Source organism: Chenopodium album, chromosome 24 (genome assembly GCF_948465745.1).
Source record: "Chenopodium album chromosome 24, dcCheAlbu1.1, whole genome shotgun sequence".
Classification (NCBI taxonomy): domain Eukaryota; kingdom Viridiplantae; phylum Streptophyta; class Magnoliopsida; order Caryophyllales; family Amaranthaceae; genus Chenopodium; species Chenopodium album.
Genome location: NC_137857.1, coordinates 29,021,472 through 29,040,022, shown reverse-complemented (window position 1 = coordinate 29,040,022; position 18,551 = coordinate 29,021,472).

Sequence of the window (18,551 nt, the reverse complement as noted above, 5' to 3'; positions counted from 1 at the left end):
ACCTCCTATCCTCCATATCTATCTAATAGTTGGATCCATTCAGTCGTATTTATTGCATCAGCCGACTATAAACTATAGAGTAACATGGTATATGCATGAAATTGATGATGATTTATCGTCTATAATTGGTAACTTAATGTGCACTTTCATTGAATTCTAATTGGATTTTGCTGGATAAAGCTGGCTTTCTTTTTGGCGTTGATCTTATCGATATAGCAGCTCATGCATCATACGACCTTTTATATCTAATTTGCTCATTCGGATTAAAATTTGCTATGGTTGATATGAGCAAACTGTCTTATGTAGCTTCTTTGCTCATTTGAATTAAAAGAGCTAAAAACAACAGAATCGATAAAGAATTTGAATTATAAATGTTTAAACTTAATTGAGTGCAATAAAACACAACATTTGTTGTAAGGTGAAACATTTTATTATCAAGGTTGAATTATTCAACATGTTTATGATGGTGATGAACTTGATATTAGTGATATGTAAAAAAAATATTGCTTGTAGAAATTGATTAATTTGATTTTATATATTATCATATAAATGAACTATGAACCAAAAGTATTTGCTAATTTCGCGTAAATGAGCAAATATGATAAACGGTTATACATTGCAAGGCACAATTGATTGCATGATTAAATTGCGTTGAAATAGTCCTAGATGGGTACATGTATGTCCCTTCTTACTATCACAGAATGTGTATTAAGCTTGACATATTTTACTAAAAAAACATACAATAAATAATACGCATCACTTCTTTATTTTAAAAGATATTTGTGTACTTATTATATTATATCTTGGGTGTGGTATTGAGAGCTATATCATTATGAAGGTTATTTTTTAAGGTGCTGGACATGTGGGGAACTAAAAATAATACCTATAGTAGTATGTCATTGGAAAAATTCAATTCAAGAATAGTGATATTGCTGTTCTATGCACCCAATCACAATAAAGTTTTGTGCTTGCCTATATGTCAAATTTAATTGGTGATGTTCTATGAATTCAAGTTATATGATATCATTTAGGTTAAAACTTACATAAAATTTACATTAAACATGCTCATAATAGGGGTGAATTTAAAATTATTCTTAGAAATGATAAATGGAGTGAACCAGCACCACCTAAATCTACTTTGCCACAAATTTTATCTTTTTGTTGAGAATATTGAAAAGTTTAATGATTGGTAGTATTCAACTAATTAATGTTACAACTTTTGTTTAAAAAAAAAAAAAAAGGTGTTTAGAGAGCTACAAGGATAGATGGTGATGACAATCGATTTCAGGATCACCTGGAAGGGCTGGAACCGGGAGGAGAGCTCTAACAACTTGAGCTATCCCTCACTCTCCAAAAAAAAAAAAAAAAAAAAAAAAAAAAAAAAAAAAAAAATCTAATGTTACAACTATTTATGCTGTTAGAATACATTACTAAAGGCTAACATAATCACTAATTAAGATATATATGAAATCCTTGATACTAAATTACTCATTACGATTTAGATAACTAACTAGGGTAAGTCTTGTATGTGGCTAGCTAGCCACACGGCGTGACCACATTTGTTTATAAGATTAATCTTCATTTATATATATGATTAACCTCAATTTTTCATAAGACTAACCCAATGTTTTCCATAAAAGTAACTGAAATTCATTATACAATTATAATCAAGTAATTTAGAAATAAGTAACCTCATTTTTTCATTCGAGTAACCCTATTCTTTCGTTTTAAAAAAAGAAGGAATAATTCCACTTATTTAAAAGAGTAACCTCTTTTTCTCATTTAAGTAACCAACATACGTTTAGATAACCTCATTTGCTCATTACCATAACACCTTATTATTTAAATAATTGCCTTATATGATTATGTGAAGTGGTCACACCATGTGGCTAGCCACATATAAGACTTTGTGAACTAGGTGTTAGTTTTGAAATCCGAGTATAGATCAGGCACTAACTAGTTATAGTATTATAAAGGAGTATTAAAGGATGATCTATATTGTTAGTAAAATATATAGGAAGGAAATCATTAAGGTACATATGTTAATATTTAATAGTAACATTGTTTTTGTACACAAATGCACCACGACAAGATAATTTGATCTACATTGTTAGTAAAATATATAGGAAGGAAATCATTAAGGTACATATGTTAATACTTAATAGTAACATTGTTTGTGTACACAAATGCACCACGACAAGATAATTTGATCTATATTGTTAGTAAAATATATAGGAAGGAAATCATTAAGGTACATATGTTAATACTTAATAGTAACAATGTTTGTGTGCACAAATGCACCACGACAAGATAATTGAATTTGTGACATATTATCATACATAAGCTCTCAATCTTTACCACGGTCACAACCTTCTAAATTAGTAAACAACAAAAGTATAGAGGAGATGCATGATATCTCTATATATATCAAATACTATAATCCCCTAATCTACTTGGTTCTATTTTCGACTTCAGTCAAATGAATAAGATAAACATACTTCTATTAAATGTTGTCATCCCTGCGATATAAATATAATTTTTTATTCATTTGTATGAGTAACCTCATTTATTTATACTTGACTTCATTTTTTACTTAAAAGTAACTCAAATTCATCATACAATTCATATTAAGCCATTAAAAATAACAAGTGGCCCCAAAGCCATTTGTTTATTTGAGTAACACTTTTCGTATATTTGACTAATGAAAGAATATCTTAACTTGTTAATAAGATTAACTCCATTTTCCCATTGATTTAACCTCTTGAATATCATGGTAACCCCATTTACTCATCATCATAACCCTTAATATTCAATTAATTACCTTAGATGTGAAGTGCGGTCACACCATGTGGCTAACCACATATAAGAATTCGTGAAAAAACGAAACATATCTATAGTATTTACTATGTATGATCTTTAATCGTGTTTTTGGCAACAAATATTAATCATCAATTTCTCTCGAAATAATTATCAACAAATTAATTAATCTAGCGCAACCCACCCGATTATTCATTATTTATGTAGGATCTAGATTAAAAATGGTCGTACTCAATGTACAGCCGCCATGCCCGGCTCAGGGGAACTTTAGAGATTACAAGTCTTTTTCTCACTAATTAATGTCACGTTTTTGTTATTAGAGAGCTGTCTAAGTCATTACTATAACTGTGATTGATTAACTTTTTGCTCGATCATATCTTTGTTCATGCAAAACAGCTTTGTTTTTTCTGTCAAAAGAATAGACTTTGCCTTGACAACCCTCAATTATTTAGGGGAGACTTAATACTACTACCACATCCCTTACTATTTGCTTTATTTACTATGATTGTAATTTACTATTTTCGTTTCTTTATATTTGTAACAAATGAATTTTTTATGTCTCACATAAAATACACCTTACAAATAAAAAGAAACATAAAAAATAAGTTTAGTTTTCTTTCCAAAAAAAAAAAAAAGAAAAGGTAAGTCTAATTTTGATGATTTGGTCATGAAGGTTATACCTATCACTCTTGCATATTTGAGTTCAACTTATTTAATATATCACTTAAAGTTATTATGTATAATCTTAGTTCGAATTATTCTACTTGATGAAGGATTTAGATCGATTATAGTTATTCACGCTATAATCATTTACGTGCTCATATTATTTTGATTTGTGACCACAACAAATTGTATCTGTGTGTGACTCGATCTACAAACGAAATTAAAGTGAGCTCAAGATGTCATGTATATAATGTGATCACCTCAATACATGAATGAATGAATCTCATTATAGGACATTTTCATAAACGAGATATATTAAGACCTAAAGGTGATTGGTATATTAAGACCATTTTTGAGTGGCTAGGAGATATTTCGTAATTTGAAAAAATTGGATAAAATTTCAACCAAGTACAAAGCAAAGGGTAGAAAAATTATATCGTTGATGGGACAATGTTGAAGAATAAAATCAACATTGGCATTTATAAGCATGTGATTCTAGAGAACACCGAAATCAACACCAGTGATTGATCAATCAAGTTCCTATGTCCATTGCCTTAGCTTTAAATTCATATGCTTCACCCACCACATGAAATATTAAATACTTGACCAACCAAAGATTTTTATACAAAATTTAAACCAATTTTGTATGATGTATAGTGTATTACTATCATACTATACTTTCTGGTCTACTATTTTTGTTGGTTAATCTTGATGTAAAATCTATTACAAATTGCAATCTATGTTTATTTATATTTCTAATCTTTGTAGCTCTCTTTTTACATGCTCACAAAGATAAATAAATTTGAAATAAATAACATTATATTATTATGATAATTGGTTCATATTTTTATGTTTGTATATTTGCTTTTTGCAGTGCAATAGTATAGCTAAAATATCTCATATTATACTATGTAATAAATTATATAAATTACTTATTTGAAAACTAAAATTAATGACAAGCCTAATAAGATCTCTTATGACCATATTTTAAAGTATAGAATATTAGAATATCATTAAATTATTAGATTTCATTTGCGGAAAAATTTCCCAGAATAATTCGACTTTTGGGGCGTCCGTACAAAATAATCCCAGCTTTGAATTACTTTTAAATAATCTGAGCTTATAGCCAATTTGCTCCCAATGATCCCAAGTGACCTGTAACCGATTAAGTAGTTACTTTTTTTTAATTAAATTTAATTTACACGTGTCATCACATGCGTGATTGGTCAAAAAAATAAGTTTTAATTTTAATTTTATTCTAAGAAATGATTATTAATAATTAACATTAATTAACTATTTTTTTACTAAGAAAAACTAAAATTAACCCAAGACCCTAGCCCCACAGCGACCCCCGGGACTATTGGAAGCAGATTGCCTATCAAGGTCGAATTATTTAAAATAATCCAAGGTGAGATTATTTTGGGCGGACGCCTCAAAGGTGGGATTATTCCGGGCTATTTTTCATTCATTTGCCATGGTAAAGTTAATGATTTCAAATGGGACAAACATTATCAAAAATTGGAGGGGTACAAATTTCTCCACTCTGCTCCCTACCCCTCATTACATTAAGTTGATACCATTTTGATATGAAGCTAGTCCAATGTATTTGGTAAGAATTTTGACTATTTGGCAGAAAATATTGTAACAGAAGAAATATAAGCTAATGATTGTTTAATACACCATTTTATTATCTTCAAATTCAAAACAAAAAAAAAAAAAAAAAAAAAAAAAAAAAAAAAAAAAAAACAACAAATTTCAACAAGTTAATTGGAGAGGGAACAAGATTTGAATAAATGTAGGAGGAAATTGATTGTTTATTAATCGATGCATGAGATGTATAGTCAGTAGAATTGTAGAAGGTATATACATCTCACGTTTAGTTACTCCTCCTATAGTAGGCTGGCAAAAGCTAACCCGACACGAAAAAAATGGGTTAGAGTTGAGATTTTTAACCCAAAAACTTAAATGGATTGAAACAAACCTGATCTGAAAAATAAATGGGTTAGGTTAAGGTTGAAAATTCCAAATTGAAAATGACCCACTTAACCTGAAATATTTTTGGGTCGGCCGAAAAATTATATAGCCATTAGGGTTGTACACAGTTTGGTGATAGCTCGCTATTTTGTATGATTACAGAGTGGTTTCTAACGTTGAATATGTGAGACATCGATGCATTAACTCATTATTCATTCTATTTTTATGCATTTTTTTTTAGTATTATGTGTTTCACGAGGTTGTTATTGTTTTTTATGATATTTTAGGTCCAAAGAATGCACTATGAAGCATCTCGGGAAGCATGCAAAGAATTTTAAGCAATGAGGAGATGGAGTAAAGCAAAAATAAAGAAAGAAAGGAAAACAAGGCCAAGAAGACCCTGCACGGCCGTGCTAACTCTTGCACGCTCGTGCGGGGGTGTTCCAGATTGATAATTGTCGTTGCCCAGTTCTGCACGGCCATACAACTTCAAGCATGCCCGTGCAGAACCTTGGCACGCCCGTGCCCAACCATGCACAACCGTGCAGGGTGCCTTAATTCAAAACAGAAGGTTCTAATTCAGCATAAGGAGACATGCACGGCCGTGCTGCATTTGGCACGCCCGTGCTGTATAAGCAACAGGCCCATGTCATTTTTGGCATGTCCGTCTTTTTATTTGAAGCACAAATAATTGGGATTTATCACCTAATTACCACACTAAAGCATCCTACACAATGAAACCAAACATCCATAATAATGAAAGTAGCATAATCTAATTGCACAAGAAAGGACTCACTCCAAAACCCCATCTTTTGATAGATGTAAGTAGAGGAAAGAACTCATGAGCATAAAGTGGCCATCAAAATACACATGCAACAATCCAAAGTAAAGCATAATTAAACGAATCCAAGTCAATCAATCATGGCTTGGTTGGGTTTTCACCCAACCCCTAACTAAGGAACTACTCACTAAACATGGTGGAAAACAATCTAACAATTAAATTAAACTAGGAGAGAGATTAGACAAGGATGGATTGAACAAAAACAATTAACAAAGATTGAACAAAAACTAAGATTAATTAAAGACAAAATCAGAAAATTAAATAACAAAGGAGAGAAAAATAGATTACTAAATGATGCTTCAAGACTGAGAATAATTGTTGATGATTGGGTTTTTAGAAATCTAAACTAAGGGGGAGAAAAACTATGCACTAACTAAGATAATAGGCTTAAGAGAGAAGAAGATCCGTCCAAATGAGATCAAGGGAGGTATTTATAAGACCATGTAGACACCTAGAAATGTCTCCCTAAAACCAAACCTGATGATGAACAACCTTTTACCACCATTATTGGTCGGGTTGAGTATTTAACCTTTAGAGTGCTTAATCTATATTTCCATTCAATACATTTTATAAACCAATCAAATTCCTAGCTCATTTCCCCAGTGGAGTCGCCAAATTGTAGGCGTCGTTCGAATTGCGCCTACGTTAAGTATGTTGTGAATATGCTTGGCACTCATAGGAAGAGTGAATTGACATATGATTAGGGACAACGATTAGGGACAAGGAAAGTAAGAGCCGCCAACAAGTTTTTAAGAAACTTGTAAACCGTTCACGAATCATAAAAGGCAACCACGAATAAAGGGACAACAAAAGGCAACAACGATTGACCCGTGAAGATTACACCCCATGAGATTACTAACTCCATATGATTCGGAACCACGAAAGGAGGATCGGGAATGATGGTATGAAGTGAGTCGTGGTGTCACATTCACCCGTATTGACTTCTTCTCGATTCTTATTGTGAAAAGAATTCCTGCGATCTCAAAAGCATACAAACAAAGATTCAATTTGCTCCAAAATATTATTTGGCTAAATTGGTTGAATATTAATGCAACATATAATTCTATAATATTGTGATCACTTGGTTAAACAACAAAAATTAAAAAAGGAACCTAAACCGGTTGCCCAACTTATCATATTAGTCGTGATTTTCAATTATATATTCCATCTAACAAGCAATATGGTGATTATAATAATCAATTGAATATAAATTAATATTGAAAGCACTTTAACAATAATAACGTTAGTCAAATAAAATAAAAACACACATATTCATGATACTAGCAACAAAGAATAATAATAAGAGTAATTAAATGATTAATTACTCACTTTCCGCGTTTCCTTGAATTGCTACATCATGAATAAATTGTTAGTAACTTCAATAAACAATAAATCAAATGAAAATTAAATTCAAAAAAAGTAGAGTTGATTTGGTCCAAACTCTCAGTTAATTATACCTTTCACGCCTTAATTTAAGGACGGAACCTCGCGTGTTGTATGGACTCCTTAGAGTACTTAGGGGAAGTATTATGGAAAAATAAGGAGGTTAGAAATTAGGTTAAAGAGGGAGAAAAGAATAATTTTTCGTGTAGAGAGAGAGAGAATGATTTTTTTGGTGCCCCAAGCTGCAGAAATGAGGTTCCTATTTTTAGGGAAAACGAGCAAAAGGAACACACGGAACCCTAAAAAGAGAAAAACCCTAAAAAATAATGCCACGACACGTCAGTGGCACGCCGCGACACAACAAGAAATCCCGTGACACGGGGGAAAATAGTGTGATACAGGTGAGGATTTCTATTTTAATTCCTGAAATTTATTTTGGCAATGATTTAGAATGAGCGGATGAGACTCGATAAGTTATAAGTATTTCATGTGCGTAATTTTGATTAACATTATTGTCATATGCATAAAAAAATGGTCCTCATTGAAAAGACCATCCGAATGAGTAAAAAAAAACATAGGATTTTCACACGTAGGAAATTTGAGAAATATTTTCACAACTAAAATCGAAATAATACTGCGAAAACTGAAAAATTCTAAAAACACAGAAAGCTATTGAGGCATGTAGGAACTAGCGCTGAGAAAACAAAGCCGTCGCCAATGATATGGCTCTGTCGCCAGGCGACAGGGCTATATCCTGGCAACAGACTCTATTGTCTCGCGCCGTGTTCTTCCAATATAGAGCCAGAATCTCTGCCTTCTTGTTTTGACTAGTTCTAGCACTGTTTTGCTCGATTCTACTTTCAGATTGAGTTTTTCTCTCTTTTCTGAACCCATATGTGTTCTACATATGGTCGTAACCCTCTGGGGGTTCATGCTCCATCTACCCAATCGGACGCTCCTGGCAACGACGAGTACATCCGAGTTTGTGAATCCACCAAACTGTGGAAGCAAGTTTAACTTGTGGGGTCCCATGCATACGCGCCAACCCTTCCGAAGGTAAGGCTTCCGCGCGATGCATCTGGACTCATAACTATGGAACCTTTTTTACTAACCCGTATCCTTGAACTTTAGAGAACTAGAACCATGATTAGGTTGCAAACTCATTGCATCATATTGTGCTTACTTGACTACTTGTGCATTCTTTGTTTGTGCATAACCTATATCGGCTATATGTGTTTACACTAACCGTTTGTTTGACTTGTGATTGAGTCTAAATAAACTAATTAATGACTAAAAGGACTTTGCTTAATTAATGAATTAATTCGAGTAATTTGAAGGCTATTAAATTAATCAAACCGACTTAGTACGACTTTAGGCCTGTCCCTTTAGAGTAAAAATATTGGAAACAGTCCCAGACTAACGTTCTAGTCATGGCGCAGAAGTTTGGACTGCGGCGCCAAAACTGCTGTGCAACGCCTGGCGCTGCACTTCAGTGTGCGGCGACAGTCCTGTTGCTTTGGCGACAGTTCAGTTTTTTTTGCTCGAGTCATCATGACGAGTCTAATAAAAGAGTTTACTAATCAGTTTGACCAGCTTATAAATGACAATAGCCATATTTAGTCTTTAATTGAGTCTAAGCACTTAGTCTCATGGTCATACACAAGAGTCAAAGCATGTCACTTGCAATCACTAGTCTTAGCACACACTTTGTGAATATGTCACCATGACTATGTCTTAGGTTCATGCATGAGTCGTTTTTCCTTCATATGAGTTGAGGGTCCATTCTATATCTAATCTCTTCCATGTTCTCTTCCCATCTATTGCATGTTAAATTGAGCTTGAGCCAAAAATAATATAAAAGCTCACCCCTAACTTCCTTTTCCACAACACTTGATCAAGGAGAGAAGAGCATTTAACCAAGACAACACTTTTGATAAATCATCCCTCTTGTATAAAACAAAAAGGGTTATAATAATGGCCGGCAAAAAAGAAATTTTCTTAAGTAAACTAGTGAAAACTCGTCAAGTCTGAAAGAGGACGTTCAGGAATTACGAGATATTGTTGTCATGCTTATGGGTGCAATAGAAGGACTAAGAGATTGGATAATGGTTATCGAACAACGTTCTCATTGTCAACACCATAGAGGCCATGATCACACCACCGAAGGATGTTTCACCCTCAGGGATCGCGTTCAAGACCTCATTGATTCAAATCTTCTTCGTGTTCCTCCATGCAACAAGAAGGCCAAGATTAATAACAATAACAACAGTGGCTGGAAAGGAAAGAAGAACGACTATCCTCCTTCCGAAAACACCTACTCTAGTAACAGTGTCGGTACTCTTAACTTTAATGAAGCCTTAACCATGGATAATCGAGGACTTAGAAAGCAACTAAGAAAGGATTACCCCTATTGGGATTAGCTACGATGTTGCTTTCAATCGACTCCATGCCAAAGGACTCATTACTCCCATTAGACCCATTCAAGATCTCCCACCTGAGAAGTGATTGTCTAGTTGGAACTCAAATACACACTGCAAGTACCATCAAGGTAGTGGTCATACTACAGAGAGATGTTGGAAGCTAAAGGAGGCAATCCAATATTTGATCGACAATAACAAGCTTCTTATACTTTCAGTCGGCAAGAAGACCAAGTGATGAGAAAGCACAAGACAAGAGGCGAGTTTCAACGACAAGATTTCGTGACCTCTTTTTCTATTTCTTTTTTGTTCCTTTTCCCAATAAGTCTAGCATAGAAACCTTTCATTTTTCCTTAGATTTACTTTGCAGGATTGTTCTTTCTTTTCCCTTTTTAATAAAATAAGCATTTTATCTCTTATGATCATTGCATTGTTAAAAAAAAAAAAAAAAAAAAAAAAAAAAAAAAAAAAAAAATCCATGTCGAACTAAGCACAAGGTATACCCATGATTAGAGGCACCCCTTGTAGCCATGATATATCATCTTCACCCTTTCAAATATACAATCCTTCCTTCATAACGATTGATCTTTCTTTCTTCAACCCACATCTACCTGACCTTGGGATGGGATAGTGTGCAACTTATGCAATTTTCAAAGAACAAAAGCTTGAGTGATTCAAAAGAGTAAAATAGCAAAAATAAGCAAATAATAATAAAAGTTTGCAAAAGGGCAAGTGTTCCAATGTCTTTGATATGAAAATATCTTTTATAAGAACATGTCTCGGATTGCGTTTCTTATCGAGTGCTCGGTATCGTGCCTAAGAAACATGAATGTTAAGTGAGTGATAGACCGCATGATCGGGATTGCCCACACTTATCAAAATAAAAAAAAAATCCAAAAGCAAAAAAAAGAAAGAAAAAAAAATATAAAACATAGAGCTAAAAAAGTGTTAAAAGCCTCAAGCATGAAAATATAAAGTTTCAAAAACAAGTTTGCACAACTTGGGAGGCTTATCTAGGGTCTTGAGCCTGTATCCCTTTCTTCTTCAACCTTTAGCCTAACTACGTTACAACTCTAAAAAAGACCTCTTTGAGGTATACAAACACTTGTGCGAGGTTTGGCTAGAGTTACGTTCGGCCTGATTCCTAACGGATACGTAGGCAACCTCACAATGAGGTGCGACCGTAATGAAAATTTATTCATATTCAAATTCACTCACACCATGATCATATCAAGGGATCTCCAATGCTCATCGCTATCCAATTAGAGCTAGACTTGGGGGCTTGATCCTTACTTCATTAGCCTACCAAGCCTAAGAGTCACCATCTTTTGACTCTTTTCAAAATATTTTTCCACACAATTAGCCTAGTCTTAGTGTCACTTTCACACACTGTACGGATACATGACCAAATAGTCCTTCCCTTAGGAACCCTTTGTCATGAAATCTTAACACAACGTTGAAGCATACTTTGTCATATCAAAATCACTTGTCATAATCATCGTTGTATCACAAAGTATGAAGTGCTTAGCCTCCATGCCTAAGTTACCGAAATGCTTTCAAGATAGCCTAAGATATTGCACCCCAAGATACAACATCGACGCGTATAGTTTCTTAAACTCATTCAACATGCATCGTAACACTTTATTCTTGTCTTTTTCATATCCTTCTTTTTCGGGAGAAAGTCGGTACCCTCCACAAAAATAACGGAAATTTTTTGCTTTTTTCGAATCACTATAATGCATACACAAGTCGTGAACATTGAGTCATGTCGTGTCTTATCACTTTGAATGGAGTCTAACACGTGTTAAATGCTTTGAGTCGAGGCATGACAAGTCATATGCATCAAAACACATTAAATATTATGCAATGAGTCGAGCAACACTTAGCCTTAGGTCAACCCTAAGATAATTAAAAGATGAGCAAAGTCCTATATTCCAAAATATAAATGCTGGTACATTCCAGTAAACAAGAACATTCCCAGACTTTTTTCAGAAAAACCGCGAATATAAACCTGACTCCAGCGCTAGACGACAAGGCTGTCGCCTGGCAACAAAATCTGTCGCCTGGCGACAGACCGAGAACGCGACGACAATATGTTCTAGCGAGCACCGATGCAGCGACGAGATACGTAGCCCCCATATTCAATTATGCGGACCTCATGCAGCAATTTCGGGTTCCTTGGTATGCTAGTTAGCCCCTATAAGCAAATTGACATGATTAGTAGTCAGCTTGATTACAATCACAGTAAGTGATTGACCTGACGACGATCTTCTTACTTAGATTAAGCGCCTAAGTATTGGCCCATTACAAGCACCAAAGCACTGGTTCAAAAGCAAGCGTGGATTGCCGTACTCCTTCTTTACCTGGAAAATTTTTCCAAAGTTCGGATTGTCATATATTCACGGAAACCTATGGCAAAATTTCCCAAAGGATTGTCGTAGGTCTCTATTCATCATAAATTTCGGCAAAGGTTCCTCAATGTGGATTGTCATTCATTTCAGTAAGTGGCAAATGTTCCCGAAGCGGATTGTCGATCGGCTCTTTTTTGCAAATGTTCCAATGCGCGGATTGTCAATTGTGGCAATATTTTCCTAAAAGAATTGTCGCATAGTATTGGCAAATTTCCAAGGTGGACTGGTCAATTGTAGCAAGGTTCTTATGACAGATTGTTACGAAGCATTGGCAACTTTTCCCAAAATTGGATTTTGGCAAAATTTCCGAGACACGGATTTTCGCTTCATCGTGGCAACATTTCCAAAGATGGATTTTTACGTGGCATTGACAACTTTCCCTAAATCGAATTGTCATACATCATACAAGAGTTGTATTGACAACTGTTCCTAAAGAAAAAAAGATTGTCATCACCCAAAGTATCGTAATATCGTATTCAAGCATTAAGGATCATCAAGCAGTGGTCTTCGGTAATTTTCTTCGGAATATTACCGCAACAATAATTGAGGATCGTTACAAGGAGAATAGTCTTTGACGGCGTTCCCTAGCTTGCGGAGAGTTGTCACAAACAACTGAAGATGGCTACAAGTTGAGTTATCTTCGGTCGCGTTCCCTAGCTTGTGGAGGATGGTCACAAACGGCAGAGGATGACTACAAGCAGAGTTATCTTCGATGGTGTTTCCTTACTTGCGAAAGACTATCACAGAGGAAATTGGAGGCAGCTACAAGCAAAGCGGTGTTCGAGCGGTATCCCCTAGCTTGAGGAGGTCGTCACAACAATGCAACAAAATCAGTTACTCGAGAGGCGTGTGCTCGATGGTGCAAGATACGCATTTCTTAACTCTTTTATCTATTTAACTAACGCTAGTTTGCAGGTATCGGCGTTACAAGAATGATTTAGGATTGTAGAACGTTCTGAATCATTGTTCATCCCTATCGATACTTTAACTTTTGTTTTCGAAACCTAAGTTTCTCCAAACTCAATCAAAGTGGGGCTTCTGTAAACACCCATTTGTATCTCCCCAACACCAAACCCAGTGATGAATACCTTTCGCATCGAATCATAATCGAATGAAGTGAAAGTGTGAAAAGTCTAGTGTTGCAGTTAGTTTTTATTAAAAATCCTTCTTTTTTATTTCGAAAACCTACTCTATTTTATGAAAATAGCCAGCCCAGTTTAGTTTGGTCCATGATAAGGGTCCAATAATGGTTTAGTTGGATTGGGCTCGAAAAGAGTTTTCCTACGATATATTATAAGCCCAATTCTGATGAATAATGAAGAAATTATGGACAAAATACTAAACTGGGCCCAATTTGGTTCTTACATACGGCCTAATGATTTAGAGGAGGGTCTATTATTATTCCTAAAGCTAGTAGGATTGGTTATAGTCTTCTAGAATCATCTAGATGGTTCTTTATATCCTAGTAGGCTTAGGATTGATAATTGTGTATATGAGTTTCACTTGGAATAAAATAAGTGTTTTATATGAAAATACGATTTTAGCCTTCGTACGGATTCTACGACATAACTATACTGAGAAGTGGATTCCGTGTGGAAAATGTGTTAAATCTCGATTGCATCGCTTGACGACAGGTTCATCGCCTAGCGCTGCAGTGCAGCGCCTGGCGCCAAACTTGTCACCAGGGAACAAGATGATATTTTACTCTATTTGAAACTATAACTCTTTTGTATCGGATTCCGGACTATTTTCCTATAAATAGGGTCCTTGGACTTTCGTTTTGAACCATTCCACAACAATCACAATTTTGTCTTTTTTCTCTTGAGCGATATAGCTTACTTTCTCTCTCTCTTTCGAAACTAGCCTTTTCACAAATATACAATTCCGCATTCACGAGATCTCAAAACATCTAGCCAAGTTCGAAGTTGCTTTTGCCCTAGACGTGAAAGGTTGATACTTTCTGAGGGTCTCAAATCCAGTCTAAACTTTTTCTCTTTCTTTCAATTCTTTAATTTAATTCTTTGATATATTTCATTGAATTTTACTAACTCGTGTATTTTGTTATTAGAAAGAGGTACGAGGATTCAAAGTAAGTAATTAACTTACTGCCTTTTTATTTAAATGTAGAATGCGTGTTTTGATTTGATTGATTCCTGGTATCATATTATGATGTTTTATTGCTTTCTAGAATCATGTTTGGGTTGCCTTTTATTATTTCTAATAGCATGTTAGTGTCATGTTAGGTTTAAAGCTGTGATCTTTATGTTTTAGTGACATGCTAGGATTTGTTATTAATGTTGTTTAGCATCATGCCTAGGATCTTGCTATTGTTATCAAGCTTTGTTCATTAGATTATGATTATTATTATGTTGCTTGATATATATTGTTGTTATTGCTTGACCACGCCTTATATGCATGTTTAAAGGGAATTTGTACTTGAAATCACGCTTGATAAGATAATCAATAATTTGGTTTAAGCTAATATGATTTTAATTCAAGTGATCACCAATAATAGATTTGTTTGTGCATTATAATTCAACCAACATAGATTAAACAGGTGTAGGGTCAATCTATTGATTGCATGTTAGTTAGAAAGCGCACATGAATACGAGTAGAATAAAGTAGAGACCTATTTTATAGGGCGGGTTCTTTCTCTTTTAGATTGGATTCGTACCCTCATCCCCTGAACACCAGTCTTGGTTCTAGTCCTATTGGAGTTAACGATCTCATGGAGCGTTAAGGGGTGTAACCTTAACCCTGTGAACGTTTTACAAGTTCCTAAAACTTGTTGGCGACTCTTTTGCTCTAGCTTTCTTCCCTTTGGACGCCACCATACTTAAGTGTATGATCACAGTGGGGTTCAAGTTTGGGGTAATGGTTGATATTCCCTACACCGATCCTCATTTCATGATTCCGAACCATATAGAGTTAGTAATCTCATGGGGTGTAACCTTCACGGGTCAATTGTTGTTGCCTATCGTTGTCCCTTGATTCGTGGTTGCCTTTAATGATCCGTGAATGGTTTACAAGTTTCTTAAAAACTTGTTGGCGGCTCCCTACTTTCTTTGTCCTTAATCGTTGTCCCTAATCGTATGTTAATTCACACTTCCTATGAGTGTCAAGCATATTGACAACATACTTAACGTAGGCGCACTTCGAACGATGCCTACAGACCCCAAATAAAAAGACAGAGATAACATGTTAACCCTAGATTTAATTGTTAACCCTACTTCTTTAGACCTTTTACTAGTTCATTAGAGCACATCAAGATATTCCAAAGTTGTAACAAGCCCTTTTTCGGTTATAAAATCTCAAATGCTAATCCACCTCCCAAAATAGCTCGGGAATTTCACAAGAGATAACAATGTAATTAAGGTGTGGGAGGCATCCACAAGTTGACCTCTAAAGAATAGAAAATAAAAATTTTGAGGAATTTTCGGGGGAGTTTTTGCTCTCCTTTTTCTTTTCTATGCTCTTCTTTTACTTTTTCGTTCTTTTATCTCTTTTTTTTATTATTTTTCAATACTCATTGCCCTCACCTATTTAAACTGTGAGCAGCTATTTCTTTATTCAAAACATGTGGCTTATTATACTACTTATTACACTTGATACAAGTAGAACCAATTCCCTAATAGAGTTTCATTTCGGGGAGGAGAAGGATGCACATCAAGGGCATAAAGGACAGCAATTTAAATCAAACATATCCTACTTGGGCAAATTTAGACAATATCCTATGCTAGATGTGCAATAGATTATTCATCGGTTTTCATTTCATAAACACTAATGCAATCAAGATTAATAATTCTCTAAAATGACCCCAACTCTTGCATACACCTTCTAAGATAACTTTTACTCATCACTTAAGAGTCAAGCAAGCAAAACACATAAATATTGTCATTTGAGTCTCATCCTTGCGGATTTTTTTCATTTTTCTCTTTTTTTTTTTTTGGTAATATAAGAGAAAGTTCTACAAAGCACTAATTTTTACAACAATAAACTAAGTTGATCATGAAAGTAAGACATAACTATGCACTAGGTAAGGAGAGAAGAGAAGTATTCACATGATAAGAGATTTGGATTTCAAAGGGAGCAAATTTAGATTTAAAGGATTTGGATGTTAGGGAAAGGAAAACAAACAACTCAACATGCAAACATGAGAACACAACATGAGCCAATAAATCACATGATAAGGCACTCCCCCCCAAGCTAAACATTGTCCCCAATGTTAAAACAATTCAAGTACAAAGAGAAGTGTAGGAAGAAACTAACTCATTGGCTCGGTCCTCCTTGGGAGCTTGAGCTACAGGGATACAAATGCCACTAGACATTTCGGAATTCACCCAACCCTGATCTAAGACCATCGAAGCTTGTCCTCACATTGTCATACGAGGTCCTCATGTCCTCATGAGACTTTCTCATAGTCTCAAACTCGGTGCTCATGCAGTTCAAACTTGCATTTATTAGGATGATTTGGTACTCGAATGATAGGTGAGGGTTTCCTTCACCCACACCTTGGCCTTGGTACCCCTCTAAGTACCCTTGTTGGTGCTCATAGTGCTATTGCTAATGGAATTGTTGCTGTTGTTGATCTTGCTCTTCTCCCTCCTCGTCGAGAATCCAAGGAAGGTCCCTTGGAAAGACCCAATTGCTTTCGTCGTAAATGGCCGTGATTTTTGGGTTGGGGAGGTAGGCATAGGGTCGCCCACTCACTAACCACAAGTACGGATGGGCCTCTTCTGTGTCCATGACCCGGTGCATCGACCTCAACGATTGCATGTCTAGCTGTGTCAACCCTAGACAAACCTCCTCATGTGCAAAATCAAGATTAAATGAAACAGTAATAACGGTGATCATGCCACCTATGGTGATGCTACCGGATCCCGTGGCAACATTCACAAGGTGGTTAACAAGCCAAGACCCTACATCTAAGGCGGTGTTCCCCTCACTCAAGTGCCAAAGGAAGTAAAGCTCCCTTGTGGACAACCCCCGAGGTATCACTCCTAGCAAACGCCATGTATGTTGTATTCCGCTGAGAAAGCCTAAAACCGGGGTGAATAACGTTTATGGCCTTATCAAACATAGGGTTGTACTAAAAAAGGCGTGTGATTTTGCTCTAAAACTCATGCGCATTATAATTAAGGGGCACCTATCCCTGGGTCCGATGGTTCCGGTCGTGGGCCACCTAAAAGCTTGGTTTACCGTCCTTATGGACATTTTATGATTGGAATTCTTAAGTTGGAAGCTAATTTGGCGGGGGATCCTAGCCGTGTCTCGGTGCACATAGAGGGTGGAGAGGAATTCGAGGGTTAGTCTCTTATAGGTTTGGGCATGAAATCCTAACCAAGAAGCTAGGCCGGCACCCTCAAACAACATCCTCACATTGTCCCCTACCCCTAAGTCATTGGCTACCTCATCATTGAATAAATCAGTGGGCCTAATTCGTCTTCTACTATTTCTAAGGAAATTGTTTAAAAAGGTCGTGTCATTAAAGATAATTCCCATTGTGTCCACTTGTGGTAGATCAACGAGGGGAGGAGGCGATGGGTTGCAGTACCTAACGTCAGTGTTTATAGGTCGGTTCCTTCGAGACATGGTCGGTCTTTATGCAATGCAATCCCACAAACCAGAACAAGGAAATCACCACAAGAAATACACCAAAGGTACTAGGTCCACCAAGCTAACAAGTTAAGGCTCAAATGACACCAAATTAATACCACACAAAACACGTTTTGGCTCTAAGTCTACCACCTACGATTAATGTTCAAGCAAGTCACAAAATTAGGCAATACGGGCTTTATCACTCCAATTCTCAACAACACAACACCAAACTATCAATGCTCAAGCATTCAACATTAACAATTCATCATAATAACTTGCACAAGCTAGCATGTATATCATTCACAAAACCAATATCTCCAATTCACACTCACTAACAAAATTCACCATTCACAAAATTCAGGAAATTTTGACTTTTACCACCAAAAAAAATCAAAAAATTGTTTTTTACAACCAAAACTTCTAAAACTTTTATTTTACCACCAAAAA